Below are 8,098 nucleotides of genomic sequence, written 5' to 3'. Positions count from 1 at the left end.
AGGGATCAGGCTGATCTTGACGCAGTAAATGTGACGTTGTCAGGATGATAGTTACGCTGTAAGTGTATGGCGGCACAATGATCTTGACGCAGTAAGAGTGGGGAGTCAGGGTGATAGTGACGCAGTAAGCATTTTTGGGTAAGCCTGATCATGATGCAGTATATGTGAGGGAGTCAGCCTTGTGGTGGCGCAGTATGTGTGAAATGGTCAGGCTGATATTGATGCAGTTAGTGTGTTGGGGTCAAAGTGATAGTGACACAACAGGTGTAAGCGGCTCAGGATGATAGTGACGCAGTGGATGTGAGATACCAGAGTGATAGTGACGCAGTAAGTGTAAGGGGTCAGGATGACAGTGACACTAAGTGTACGGCCCTCAGTGTGATAGTGCCACAGCAAGTGTGGGGTGTTAGGGTGTAAATGACGTCGTAAGTGAGAGAGGGGCCTTGCGATTGTGAAGCAGTAAGTGTGAGGGAGTCAGGCTGATAATGACACAGTCAATGTGATGGGGCAGTGTTTTAGTGACAAGATAAGTGTGAGGCGTCAGTCTGATACTGACACAATAAATGTGATGGAGTAAGGCGGATAGTGACACAGTAAGTGTGAGGGGTCAGCCTGATAGTGATACAATAAGTGTAAGGATTCAGGGTGATAGTAACATGGGAAGTGTGAGGGCGTGACTGAAAGTGACGCAATAAGTGTGTGGCAGTTAGGCTGATGGGGACGCAATAAAAATAAGGCCGGCAAGGTGAAATGGCAAAGACTGTGTTAGTGGGTCAGGGTGATAGTGAGGCAGTAAATGTGAGGAGGTCAGGGTGAGAGTGACGCAGTAAATGAGAGAGGATCAGAGTGAGTGTGACACAGTAAGTCTGAGGGGTCAGACTGATATTGCCGCAGTAAGTATGAAGGGGTCAGGCTGAGAGTGACACAGTCAGTGTGAGGGGGAGAGTTTTACTCATATAGTAAGTGCGAGGCATCAGTCTGAAACTGATACAAAAAGTGTGAGTGGGTCAGGGTGATATTGACGCAGTACGTCTGAGGGGTCAGGCTGATAGTGACGGAATCAGTGTGATGGGGCAGAGTTTTAGTAACAGGGTAAGCGTGAGGCGTCAGTCTGATGCTGACACAAAAAGTGTGATGAAATCAGGCTGATAGTGACGCAGTAGGTTTTAGAAATGAGGGTGACATTAACATAGGAAGTGCGAGGGCGTCACTGATAGTGACGCAACATGTGTGTGGTTGTCAGGCTGATAGTCACGCAGTAAAAATGAGGATGTCACGGTGAAACTGGTGCAGTAAGTGTGAGGATGGCAGATGGACAGTGATGCAGTAAGTGTGAGGGGTTCACGCTGATATTGAGGCATGCAAGTGTGAGGGGCCAGGTTGATAGTGACGCTGTGTGCTGGAGGGTCCGGCTGATAATGACGCAGAAAATGTGAGTGTCTCAGTGTGACAGTCATGCATTACGTGTGTGAGGGTCAGGGTGATAGTGATGCTGTAATTGTGAGCTTGATCAGCGTGATAGTGAGGGGCTCAGGCTAATAGCGACACAGCAATTGTGAGGGGGTCAGGGTAGTAGTGACGCAAAACGTGTGAACGGGTCAGGCTAATAGTGATGCAGTACGTGTGAGGTGTCAGGCTGATAGTGACGCAGTAAAGGTGAGAGTGTTGGTGTGCTAGTGATGCAGTAAGTGTGAGCCGCTCAGGATGATAGTGACACACTAAGTGTAAGGAGTCAGGATAATAGTAACATAGGAAGTGTAAGGACGTGACTGATCGTGACAAAGTAAGTGTTTGGCAGTCAGGCTGATAGTGACCCAGTCAAAATGAGGGTCTCGAAGTGAAAGTGGCGCAGTAAATGTGAGGGCACCAGATGGATAGTGATGCAGTAAGTTTGAGGGGTTCACGCTGAAATTAAGGTGGTAAGTGTGAGGGGTCAGGTCCATAGTGATGCAGTTATTGTCGGCGGGTCAGGCTGATAGTGATGCATTCAAAGACCAAATATCCAAGGCTCACTGTAGTGGTGAATAGCGAGACTTCTCAAGGCTAAGATAAAAATCAATAGTTCTCATCCTGGTCATAATTCACAATGCTTCATTTTAAAATTGTCCTCTCCTGCTTCTAGATTCACCAATGAGGGAACAAAATTTAATTGCACCACCCTGTTTATCTCTTCAAATATTTTGCAACTCTCAATGAGATTACCTCTCTCGTGTTGAAACTGTTAAAAAAGACCGGATTTGCCCAATTTCAATTCACAGGACTAATGTTCATCCATGATATCAAGGCTAATCACCATTCGTGGTATTCCTCATATGGCATTAGTATCTTTCCTAAATTGAGGATTATAATTCCTCATACTGTAGTCCAAGTGTGGTCGAACTGAGCCACAATACATTGGAAATAATGCTTCGTTCTCGTGCCCTGAAATCCTTCTGCAGCTTTCACAACAGACTTCTACAACTGCTACTAGACTTCAATGACTTATTAAAAACTTCTCCAAGATGCAATTCTAAAAATCAGTACATCAGACTTTCTTCTTCAAATCTTCGACAAATAATCTCCACACATTTCCCTCCTGACAAGTATGATAAAGTCAAATCGTTGCTATTTATCAAATCATGAGGGACATGGATAGGTTGACTCGTGTTTTCCTGCTGGTGAGGAAGTCAAAACTTAGAAAACATCAGTTTAAAATTAGTGGGTAAGGATTTAAAAGGGACGTCAGGGGCAACATTTTCAGTCGTGTTCAGAATGAGCTGACAGAGAAATTGTTGGAGACTGGTACAACTGTAACATTTAATGGCATCTGGATGGATATATGAGTAACAAGGTTCAGAGGGATGTAGGCCAAAAGTTGGCAAATGGGACCTACTAATTTAGGATAACTCTCCTCAATGGTCAAGTTGGAAAGAAGGGCCACTTTCCATGTTGTATTGTTCAAGGACTTGATGACTCTAGAACAACCGCAAAAACTTTGCAAATAATTCTGTCAAGACGATTTCAAGTTCCGAATCTTCCGTCAATCGTCCTCTCTTGTGCTCACAAGTTCATTACCTGAAGTCAGAACTTACGGTTTAGTTGCTGGATCCATTCCTGTAAATTGGTTCTGCATTCTTTCTAATTCCGTTTTGTTTTTTACGAATGTAGCTAGTGTTTATGGACTTAGCATCAACATTTCTAATACCATATTTCGATGAATATTAAAACACAACTTTAGCACCAGATGATGAGCAATTGAGTCAAAATCGATCGGACAGTGAGACAATGATCCTTTCTTCGTGTGGTGTACATCCGTGACTCTATAATTCAACGAAGAATTATTCCCACAACTTCAGCTGTGTCAGGATCTAGTTTGCGGTGAAAGCCTGTCAATCTGCTAAGGTAACGTTCGTCTGGGTCTCTGCAAAGGATTTGGCGAAATCTTTGGGTCTTGACAATTTGTTCTTCAAACAAAGTACATATTTCATGAATTAAGTTTTTTTACTATGAAAATTGGCCCCTCTTATGCAGCTGTGATGGCCGAGAGGTTAAGGCGTTGGATTTGAAATCTAATGGGGTCTCCCTGCGTAGGTTTGAATCCTGCTCACAGCGTTGAATCGTTTAAAAGTCATTAATTCCTTTGCAGAATCTGGATTTCGTGGAGCCTGCGCTTTGCCTTCAATCGAAAGTAAATTTTTAACTGTGAAGAATCTGAAGTAATTTCAAGACGTCTAAATGAATAAATTATGTGTCGAGACACAAAAAGTAACCAACCTCCAACACGAATCAGTTTCAAAACATTTGTCGAACTATCGTGAAATTTGGATGTTCGGGGGTGGGGGGGGGGGCGGGCGGGCGTGGAATTAAGCAAAACAAGAAGCAATGCAATACATTTACTTGCAGGTGATGAGTTTTTTTTAGGATCAGTTGAAAGTCAAGCTGAGAAAGTTCAACCTAATTTACAACTGACTCTCAAGGCCAATAATCTATTATATCAGCAGTCAATGAATTGGAAAAAGCAACTCCATGTGTGGAAAGGAACTCGACTGATCCAGGTTCCTGGCTTGAGGTGTGATAAGGCAAGGCGATATCAGCGGAGTAGAATTTTCTGGAAATATTAGAAATGGAATGTTAACGGTCTTCTGCTGTCCACATTCGTAAGAAACTGTACATTAAGAACTGAATTTGAAAATTAGCGATGAAAATCAGACTTAGCCCTCTGCTTGTGTATTAGCATTGTTCAGAACAATAGGTTGTTGTTGAGGCTACAATTGACCAAAATAATCGATGGGGATCTTATCCACGACCTTCGTTGGAGCAGTTGGTGTGGAGAGCTCAACATGAACAACCAAATACCAATTATTCATCTTGGCTATCTGAATTGCTTAGTTAAACATACTCCCAGTTTAATGTAAAAACCTTTGCTCTCAGAGCTAGACGTTTTCATGTCAGCATGTTCCGATCTGAGAAGATACTCCATGGAGTAGATGTGACTTAAATTTTGACTCTAATGTCAGAGATGTTGACACATTTCTGCCCCAAAACAGCACTACCATTGGTATCAAATCAAACTGAACAAAGAACTAGTTCACTTAGACATTTCCTGTCTGCAGACTCTGCCAATGGACCGTTCAGGCCCGATGTAGGAATAGGGCTTTGTGACATCTGTTCGCAAGTGGATCACTTCATTCTTGCTCACGATCCATAAACCGTAATTCATTTTGAACTTCTTAGCCATCAGCATGATAAATGTTACATAATGCATAGGTTTGTTTCTTGAAAGAAAGAGCGAAATCTTATTCAATGCAGACGCAAATTCAAGTTGTCCCTGGTCGACCAGAGGACAGATATCGCGAAACAAAGTGAATACAGAAAACAATCAATGTTTTCTGGGAGTCAAAAAGATGTACTGCAAGAACGGAAACATATATTTGGAACTAAAGTCACATACCACTTTCAGACTAAATTTTCTTGAACCGTTATCTTAATTTGACCTTCATGTCCACCATTGCTGCAAAAATTAGCTTAACAACTCAGAACTTTGTGTTCTTTGATATTGTCTCCTTCATGTTTCTATTGATATTGAAACTAAAAAACGGGCAATAGTAATGCACCCTATTTCACTTACAAAGATCAGAAGAAGATCAATTTATAAGAGAACAGAAATAAAGCTACGTCTGTCTTTCGAGAGAAAACACAGTTACCATTTCGACTCCAAGAAGTCTTCTTCAGAAGTCTGCGCAATGAACTCGAAATAGTAGACCGAAAATCAAAAAAAAGAAGCCATAATGCCGCGAATACACCACCCGCAAGCGCAGCAAGTCCTACTCGAATTCGCTGTATTACTACTCTCAACATCAGTGGAGAACGGAACAAAGCTCATTCTGCAGTTGTCAACCTGTTATAACGTAGTTTGTAAAGTCAGAAATATGATGAGGTAAAAAGCGGGATGAAAGCGGGATATCAGAAGTCTGATAAAAGCAAGTGCGTGTTTTGCTTTGAAGAAGGTTGGCAGTGATAAAAATGGAGATTAACTCCAGTGAGGGGAGGCTTCATTAATCCTCAGAATCGTTACAACACACAGAGAGGCAACTCTTTTTGCTGGGTTTCTGTTCTGCCATTTTATAATCACGACTGATGTCGGGTTTGGTTTCCATTCCAGGTTTAGGTGACTGCCTGATGGAAGTTTGCACATTCGCCCAATTTCTGTGTGATAGCTCTGGTTTGCTGCCACATTCTAAACATTTGCAGGTTATTTGGATTCGCCATTGATTGCACACGGTTACAGAGACAGGGATGTGGAGAGTGTCTGGATAGGACGTACTTCAGAGGATTTTTGTGAACTTAAATAGACAGAGTGGGGTTAGTCTGCTGTTTCCTGTGTGAGCTACATGGACAGAGAGGGGTCAGGGAATTCTTCCCTGAGGGAGAGACATTGACAGGTTTGGATTAGTTGCTCTTACCTGTGTCAGTCACGCAGATACAGTAGGGTCAGTCTGCCCTTCCCTGGGCGAATTTCTTTCACAGAGTGGTGACAGTCTGCTCTTCCCTGCCTGAGCGAAACAGAAAGAGTGGGGTCAGTATTCTCTTCCCTCGATAATTTATGTTGACAGTCTGGCTTCCGTCTGCTCTTCTCTGGCGAGTTACATTGGTAGAGTGGGTGAGTGTTCATTCATTGGGTGAGTGCCATAGACAGAATGGGATCAGTCTGCTCTTCCCTGAGTGAATTACATTTATAGAGTGGGGTCAGACTAATCTTCAGTGAATTGACCGTGTGGGATCAGTCTGCTGAGTTACACTGAGAGTGTGGGGTCAGTCTGCCCTTCCCTCGGTGAGTAACACTGACTGAGTGGCGTCAGTTTGCTCTTCCCTCAGTGAGTTACATTGACAGAGTGGCGTCAGTCTGGTTTTCACGGAGTGAGTTATTTGGACAGTGTGGGGTCAGTCTACTCTTCCCTGGGTGAGTTGCATTGACAGAGTGGCGTCAGTCTGCAATTTCCTAGTTGTGTTAAAGTGATCGCGTGAGGTCAGAGTGCTCTTCCATGGTTGAGTCACATTGACAGATTGGGCTTCATCTGCTCTTCCCTTGGAGAGTCATATTAACAGAATGGGGTCAGTCTGCTCCTGTCTGAGTGAGTAATATCACAGAGTGCACTCAGTCTGTTCTTCCCTGGGTGAGCTACGTTAAGAGAGTGGTGTCAGTCCGCTCCTCCACGGGCGTGTTACTTTCTCAGAATCGTGAGAGTCTGCTCTTCTCTGTCTGAGTTTAACAGCACGGATAGTTTCATTACTGTCTTCGCTGGATGATTCACATAGACAGAATGGAATAAGTCTTCTCTTCTCTGATTGAGTTACTTTGACAGAGTGGGGTCAGGTTCGTCTCCCTGCTTGTGTTTCATTGACAGAATCAGATCAGCCTGCTCTTTCCTGGATGAGTGACAGAGACAGAATGGGTACAGGCTGCTCTTCTCTGAGTGGTGTAAGTCTGCCATTTGCTGGGTGAGTTACATATAAAGTGTTGGGTCAGTCTCCTCTTCCCTGGATGACTAACATTGACAGAGTGGCGCCAGTCTACTCTTCCCTGGGTGAGTTACATTAACAGAGTGCGGTCAGGCCATAATTTCATCGTTGAGTTACATTGATCGTATGATGTCAGACTTCTGTCCCCTGGTTGAGTTACATTGACAGAGTGGGGTCCATCTGCTCTTCCCTGGGTGAGTTACGTTAGCAGTTTGGGGTCTGTGTGCTTTCCGCAATGCAAGAACTCCATCTCTAGCGGTTTCTTGTCAATAGCTCCATACAAAGGATTTGAGGATTTAACAAAAGTAATTCGTCCCCTACATCTTTGGGATAATTAGGGGTGGGCAGTGAATCTTGTCCCATTGAAAGACAACTGTGTCCCAGAAATGCATTTCTAATAATTGCATGTTCTAATTCGACACTGCAAGTGGTCTGAATAAATTGAGGAGAGGTGCAAGGTAGAATAATTAAAGTCAAATGCACTGATGCCTAGGAGACATGACACAAGATGTGAGTTTGGAGCTGATGGTGCAAGGCTCAGTGTCAGTGCTATTGGTTCAGCATTTATTGCTCACTGTTCGCAATGACTCACACACCACTGCTGTCAATTCACAACAATGAGCCTGTTCATCTTGGTTTGAAAATCCCTGCGTGTGTGTTAACGTGGTTAATGGGACGTGAGAGGAGACGAGCACATCCTCTTTATTCTGTCAGTTTAAACAGATGAAAATATCTGTTGGATGCCAATGCAAGAGGATACTGTCTTTTTCTGTGCCTTTTTAGTGGGGCATGCTCAGCATTGAAACGTCTATATTTGCACAAGCAGAGTTTGATTGCCATTCATACTGAGCAACATTAATACAGAAAACGCGTTGTCGAATTCCTGTGATCAAGTGGTTCAGGCATTGCACATATGGACGAGAAATCTTGCTTTGAACGTGGCGCCATGGCTTAGCTGGTGAAAGCAGCTCCAATCACACTGGTGCCTGCTCATTGTATTGAAAGCTCGTTATTTCTCGCAAGTATTGTGTTGCTGATTGTGAAACTCAGTGTCCTGTTTGAATTTCTGTACATTCTGATTTCGCGTTCCGGCTTCATT

At 43.5% G+C, this 8,098-nt stretch overlaps 1 non-coding gene across 1 annotated transcript; it reads left to right on the top strand.

Moving 5' to 3' along the window:
• Positions 1–3,509: 3,509 nt before the first annotated feature.
• On the top strand, positions 3,510–3,591 carry trnas-uga (transfer RNA serine (anticodon UGA)). Its single transcript has one exon. It is a non-coding gene; the product is annotated as a tRNA-Ser (tRNA).
• The last annotated feature ends 4,507 nt before the right edge of the window (positions 3,592–8,098 follow it).

The sequence above is a fragment of the Chiloscyllium punctatum genome, chromosome 30, assembly GCF_047496795.1.
Source record: "Chiloscyllium punctatum isolate Juve2018m chromosome 30, sChiPun1.3, whole genome shotgun sequence".
NCBI classification, from domain to species: domain Eukaryota; kingdom Metazoa; phylum Chordata; class Chondrichthyes; order Orectolobiformes; family Hemiscylliidae; genus Chiloscyllium; species Chiloscyllium punctatum.
The sequence above is the reverse complement of the archived record's forward strand: the minus strand, read 5'-3'. Positions and strand labels throughout refer to the sequence as shown.